The sequence below is a fragment of the Trichechus manatus genome, unplaced genomic scaffold, assembly GCF_000243295.1.
Source record: "Trichechus manatus latirostris isolate Lorelei unplaced genomic scaffold, TriManLat1.0 scaffold00175, whole genome shotgun sequence".
In the NCBI taxonomy this organism is placed as follows: Eukaryota; Metazoa; Chordata; class Mammalia; order Sirenia; family Trichechidae; genus Trichechus; species Trichechus manatus.
In genome coordinates this window covers 4,381,619-4,389,000 of record NW_004444111.1, presented here as the reverse complement: position 1 = coordinate 4,389,000, position 7,382 = coordinate 4,381,619, and positions in this window count along the sequence as shown.

Below are 7,382 nucleotides of genomic sequence, written 5' to 3'. Positions count from 1 at the left end.
ACGCTCTACCTTTTTAAGCATAATATCTTTCTCCAGGGACTGGTCCCTCCTGATAACATTTCCAAAGTGCATGAGACAAAGTCTCACCACCCTCACTTCCAAGGAGCACTCTGGCTGTACTTCTTCCAAGACAGACTTGTTTGTTCTTCTGGCAGTTCATGGTATATTCAATATTCTTTGCTAACACCATAATTCAAAGGTATCAATTCTTCTTTGGTCTTCCTTATTCACTGTCCAGCTTTTGCATGCATATAAGGCAATTGAAAATATTATGGTTTGGGTCAGGCACATCTTAGTCCTTAGTGTGTTTAGGATTATTTCCTGAGATCCATAACTCATTGCCATCAAGTCAATTCCGACTCATAGCAACCCTATAGGACAGAGTAGAACTACCCCATGGGGTTTCCAAGGCTGTAATCCTTGTGCAAGCAGACTGCCACATCTTTTTCCCGAGGAGTAGTTGGTGGGTTCGAACCACTGACCTTTTGGTTAGTAACCAAGCGCTTAGCCACTATAGTAGTTCTAGATCAAAAGAGAGGGGCTTTTAATGGTTCTTGGTATATAAAGCCAACTTTCATCACAAAAGCTTAGTACCAATGTATACTCTTTACTGACAACAAATTCAACAGCAAATAGCCTAGCTAGGATTGAATATTATCATTTCGTTGACAAATCCTGCTCTTTTATTAAGCAAGAAGTTATTGTTAACATTTGAATTATTTGCCTTGTCATGATGTTGAACACTTTCCCATGCTTGCTAAGCCATTGCATTTCCTTTTATATATGCTCTTTTAATACATTGGTGCCTTTTTGTAATCTTGAGGAAATTAGCACATTTAAAATAAACCAAATAAGTTAATAATTAAAACTTTCTCTTTAATGGTACTACTTTTTGAGATAAGATTTCTATGCCTTTTCGTTTCTAGTCTTCTATTTCTTTGTGATTAAATCCGATAATAGTACAAAGTAGTTATTTTTGCCTTTCAAGTCCATTGAAATTCTAATCTTCCCTGAGAAACTAGTAGCATTTTTCTGAAGTAGCAACTACAAAACCCACCCAGAGCTTTATAAATTGATATGTTGGCTGGATTGAAATGTAAGTGTTATCATTTCTCTAGCAAATGCCAATGCCTATTCAAAGAGACATTTCTAATATCTCTGGTTTTAAATTAAAAATAAAGCCCATTCCCCAAGTTTCCTGTTTTAGATGTAACAAAAATGTTTCTATTGATCTGCTTCTGTATAGTATTTTGTGAAAAATCCCTAAAAATTTGGCCTTACCCAAGAATAAACAAATAAACTGTAATTTCAATGCTTTTGTTGATTCTTAGTGTGTGTAAGAGTGAAGATGAGGGGTTAGTTAGGTTGCTGGTCTCTACAATGTTTGCTATAAACCGCTACTATTGCTTACGTACTGGCAAGTATTCAGAAAGATGAGAATGGGAAACTGACCGTGATCAAATAAAACACTTTCTCCTGTGTAGATGGAGAAATTCTTTGAAAATTGTGTTGTCTTTTGGTAAAAATTTCCCTTCCATTGTATCCATGTGAACTGGAGTGTTTCTGGACTTTAGAAATGTGGTGGGTGTCTGCACACTTGTGTTCCTTCTAAGACAGATCAGGGATCTCATGTGGCATAAAGAAGCTGAGCCTTATCACAGCTTAGCCTAGACTGTTATGCCGATTCTTTTGCTATTTTGCCACTATTGTGGTAAAGCACATTATGGTATGTTTTGCTGAAGCCCTGGTGGTATCATTTTAAACCAAGTAATCTGAATTCTATGGAATGCATTGTTGTGCTATGGTGTCCTGTACATTGTTCGAATGGGAGCAAGAGGGTGGATATTGGGTTGTTCTCAACCATTGTGATTAGGAGATAAAGTTTTCCTAATGAGGAGGAAGGGTACAGAGATTCACACCACAAAGGACTGAAGAAAGAACACTGGGCTAGGCTAGGAAGTAGAAGAAGAAATGATTGAGGGACTTCTTGTGACTTCTTTCCTTTTCTTCATTCTGCTTGGACGTGAGAGGGATTTTCATGTTTTGAATTGTTATAATTTTTCCCTATGTTGTAAATATATTTATAGTTATAATTACATTTATGTTGATATATGCATGAATATTGAGCTCAGGGCTAGGAAGAGAATCACAGGAGAAATCATGTCACAGAGAAGAATCAGGCTTCAGCTGGCTCATGAATAGTCCGACAAACAGCACTCACCTAAAACACTAGAAAATGGAGACGTGTGTATAGTTTTTGGGGGCAGTTTTGTTTTGTTTTTTTTAAAAAAAAAAAGGAAGGAAAGGCTTTTTAGGTTTTTTTTTTGTTTTTTTGTTGTAAAATAATTGTATATATCTCAATGTACTAAAACAAAACCGTAACACTCAAGATTTTTTTAATTCTGTGGCACAAAATTAGATAGTAGTGACAGCAAACAAACTAATGAAAAATTCCCAAGGTTATACGTTTTAGAATAATACACTTCACTAAAACATTAAAAATGAACAAAGAAAAGAAAATACTGGGGCAAAAAAAAATTGCAAGAGGGCTTGAGAAAAGACAGAGAAGAGGACATAAGAAGAATGACTCAATTCAACTGGTTGTATTGAGTGCTTACTGCATGACTTACCCTAGGTCAAGATCTGCTCAAGGAAAGTGAAAAGTGACATGACTACAGTAAGCTGAGGAGCACAAAGGAGTGACAATTAACCAACTCTCAGCAGAAGTGACAGGAAGATCTTTCCAGAAATCTAACATGTGATGTGAGTCTTGAAGAATGAGTAGGAATTTGCCAAATAAGGAGTAAGATAGAAAGGTACTCCATGTTGATAGAGCAACAAATACCGTGGCACAAAGACAGAGAGTAAGGTTTACAGTGATCAGAGCCACTCTGTATGGCTAGATCAAACAGAGAAACAATACACGGGAGACATTTATTTCAGAGCTGGTTAAGAAAAATCCAAGTCAACTTGAAATAATCTCTTTGAGCTGTTCTCCTTACCTGTGCCCTGACCTACCTAGGAAAGTCTAAACTAACGTGTAATTTCCTTTAACTAAAAGCATTAGAAACTCTGTTAAACTGGTTCTTAAAATCCCTGATTGTATAGACCTTGAACAATGGTGCACCTAAGATTATTAGTTATTTGGGTTTTACTTGTTTTTCTTCAAATTTTATAATTTAGAATAAATATCTTCTTAAAGTAATTAGGATACAATATTAGAGTTTATAGAAAATTTTCATATACATTGTCTCATTTAATCTTCCATTGTCCAAATTAGAAAACTCAGAGAAATAAAGTAGTTGCCCAAGATGATACTATTAATCTTGGACAGAGCCCAGTTTAGGTCTTTCGCCTCAAGTTCAGGATCAGGCGCACTAGTATGAGTAGATAAATCACTGGAAAATAAAGAAATATGCTGTAAAATAATTATGATTTTTGCATAATTGTAATTTCTAAAATTGAATGCTAGGCATTTTATAGTCTCAGGGTATCATTCAGATGTCTAAATTCTGCAAACTTCTTAAGGATTTTCAGTTAAAATAAATGGCAAATATTGGGAAATTTTTTAATATTATCAGTTGTATCATACATCAAATAGACAAAGCATACAATGGAAAGAAATCTTTTCTTAAGCATCTGTATTTCTATTTTCACTAATAAAGTTAACTTTCAGATATAGTATATAATATATAAAATAATTATGGAATGGAGAAAGAAAGGAAAGATGGTAATCCAGGATTTTTCTTTTAAACTAAACTATATTAAAAATACACTACACTTTATGTTTGTGTTAATTGTAGTTACCTTATGTGAATGGATTAACGTGACTAACTTTAAACAAAAGAAACTACACCCTTTAAAGCATACTCCCTTTCTGAAATAGCCTCAATTAGCCACTGGGCTCAAATTATCATTTCATTATATGTGCTTCTGCAGTCAATTGGTAACAGACAATTCCCCTGCACTAGAGTAATTGAGGGAGAATTAGTCTATAAAATGCTGACTTTAAGAACTCCTAGCTCCCATTCTCAGAGTTTGGATTCAAATTGGAATGGGTGCAATATTTTGCCAGGTCCTCTGATAGTGCTAGTCTAGAATAAGTCACTAATTATTTATTAATAAGTAACTATTGTATGTCCACAGTCAACCACTCTACCAGCTGAGCTATCAAAAGGAGCAAAAAGAAATTGACTCGATGGCAATACGTTTGGTGTTTACTGTGTGTCTAGCTCACTGCTAGAGAACGTGAGAGAAATAAAATAAATGGGGGAGAGTAATTATGCCCTAAAAAAGCTTACAATGTTGTTAAGGAGATAAAATGTGTATGTAACAAAGAGAGGACAGAACAAGAAATAGATAATCACATGCTAAATAAATACTTTGGTACAAAATTTTATGTTTCAAGTATTCAGAGGAGAGAAATTCAGTGTGGACTTTGATATTCAGCAAATGAGACAATCAGCACATGGTAGGGAACCAAATACTAGGTGACCTGTGAGGAATACAAATCTAGCATAAGACAAGGTTCCTGAACTCAGAAAAACTAAAAGTACATGAAAGTAATGAGAGACAAATTAATGGTGTCCTGCTGGCTGTAAGCAACTGAGGGTTAGAAAGAGACTAGTGTATCCTGCAAATGGAGACCTGAAAAGTAGATAGGAATTAGATTAGCAAAAGGGAGGATGGAGGACACCTGAAACAGGAAAGATGCAGGAGTGAATATATATGAACATGGGAATAAACAAAATGGATTGGAGGGATAAGTGAGTCCATGCAGGACCAGCTGCATCCATCTGACATTTAAGGTGCCCCCTCCATGTATCTGGTGCCTTTTCTAGGTTTTTGGGATATAGATACGTCCTCTACTCACAGTGTGAAAAGGAGACGGATGACATTAAACAGAGTATGATGAAATAAAGGCCCTTGGATGGTGCAAATGTTTGTGCTCAACTACTAACCTAAAGTTGGCAATTTGAACCCACCAAGCCCACCATGAAAGAAAGGCCCGGCAATCTGTTTCCATATAGATTCCAGCCAAGAAAACTTTATGGAGCAATTCTACTCTGGAATACATGGGGTCACCATGAGTGGGAATCAACTTGACAGCAACGGGCTTGGTTTCTTTGATGGTGAAATAATAGCTACGTACAAAGTGCCATGAGAACAGAGACGAGAGAAAAATCAACTCAACAAGGAGAGTTAGGAAAGCAATGTCACCTTAGATTTGGTTTGTCACATGGTGTAGGTGACATTTTAGTGTCTTTAGAACTATGAGTAGGAGTTAACCAGTAAGGGGTCTGGAGGAAGGACAATCTGCAGAGAAGTGTATAATCAAAGGCGAGAAAGCATGAAAGAGCATTGCTTATTCGGGAAATGACGGGAAACTCCCGGGCTGGAGGCAAAACTTAAAGCTCTATCATGCAAAGATGGTTCAAGACACCGAAAATTTTTATCCAACAGAAGATACAATTCATTGGTGACATACGAATTGTTTTCAAACATTTATCACAAGAGGGAAACACTACATTTGTTTTTTGTTTTTGTTTTTAATAAATTTTGTGTTTTAGAACAGTTTTTGATTTACAGAAAAATTGCACAAATAGTACAGAGCATTCCCATAAACCTCCCATCTAGTGTCCGCTATTATTAACATCATACTTTACTGTGATACAGTTAATGAACCAACATAGGTATATTATTATTAGCTAAAGTCTATACTTTATTCATGGAGTCCTTGGGTGTTGCAGATGGTGAAGGGCTAGACTACTGGCCGAAAGGTTGGTGGTTCAAATCCACCCAACCCAAAGGTGTCTCAAAAGACAGGCCTGGTGATCTGCTTCCCAAAGGTCACAGCTTTGAAAACCCTATGGAGCAGTTCTACTCTGCACCCATGGGGTTGCCATGAATCAGAATCAACTCAACAACAACTACAATATAACTTCATTCAGATCTCCTTAGTTTTTTACCTAATATTATTTTTTTGTTCCAGAATCCTATCAAAGATACTGCATTACATCCAGTTGTCATGTCTCCTTAGCCTCTTCTTGGTTAGAACGTTTCTCAGACTTTCCTTGTTCTGATGACCTCGACAGTTTTGAGGAGTACTGGTCAGGTATTTTATAGATGCCCTTCTATTGGGATTTGACTGGTGTTTCTTTCATGATAAAACTGATGTAAAGCACCATTGTCATCACATCATATGAAAGGTACATTACATGACTTACACTACTCTTGTTTTAAAATATGCTAAGAAGTAGAAAAACATCCAAAGGGAGGTAATTGAAGAGAAGGATTTAAATATTTTATTAAGGAAAATGTTGATTACTTACTTTGGGTATAGAAAGAGAACTAACATTTGTATTTACTGAGCCACTGCTGTGAATGAGAAACCACGACAGGCACTTGCCTAAGATCAAATGGCTGGTAAATAGTAAACAGCCACGCCAAAATGCGAACTCAATTTTCTTCATTATAAATTTAGTGTTTCTCCTTCATTGAGTTATTATGGATATTAAGTGAGCGAATTCATGTGAAGTCCCCACCAATGTGTACTGAAGCTACTAGTCCTGGTTTGCTAGAGCATCTCTTCCCAAATCTACATTCAGAGGCGTCACGCCGTTAGCTTAAAATCAGTTCTGGTGTGAGTATTTATACCATGGAAATCATCAATCAGAGCCCCCCCCTTTTTTTTTTAATTTTTATTTTTCCTGGAGAGTCAGTTGTTAAACTTTTACCAGCATAACAATGATTGTTCTGTTCTGTTGTTTATTTTGTTTTCTTTTTTATACCTGAATAATCATATTCTGGAGCCCTGGTGGCACAGTGGTTAAGAGCTTAGCTACTAACCTAAAGGCTGGCAGTTCGTATCCACCAGCCGCTCCTTGGAAACCCCATGAGGCAGTTCTACTCTGTCCTACAGGGTCGCTATGAGTCAGAATTGACTTGACCACAGTGGGTCTAATCATGTTCTAGCTCTGTTTGTCAGTAATAGAAAAAAAACAAAAAAAAAAAATACATTTCCCTGCAGAGGAGTTAAACTAAATAAGCATGTTGAGCTTAAGAAAAAAATCTAATTGCAGAGGATTTGGAGATCTAAGTGAAAAATACCTACAGGCAAAAAGCGAAGAGTAGAATGAAAGGAAGTAAAGAATGAGAATCCCACGGCTTGTTGTTAGAAACTGTTATTTTGTCGTTATTGTTGTTTATAGCAATGTTGTGTTTTATGAATGTGTTTTGTTTGATTGTTGGCTGTGGAAAGTCTTCTGTGTCTGGAGCAGTAACCAGAAATTTACCTCCTGAACATAGGTTACAAAGAGATCTTTCTAGGTGAAATGTGCATTGCTAGAATCCCATGCAGGTTTGAGAAGTGCAAATGTGCA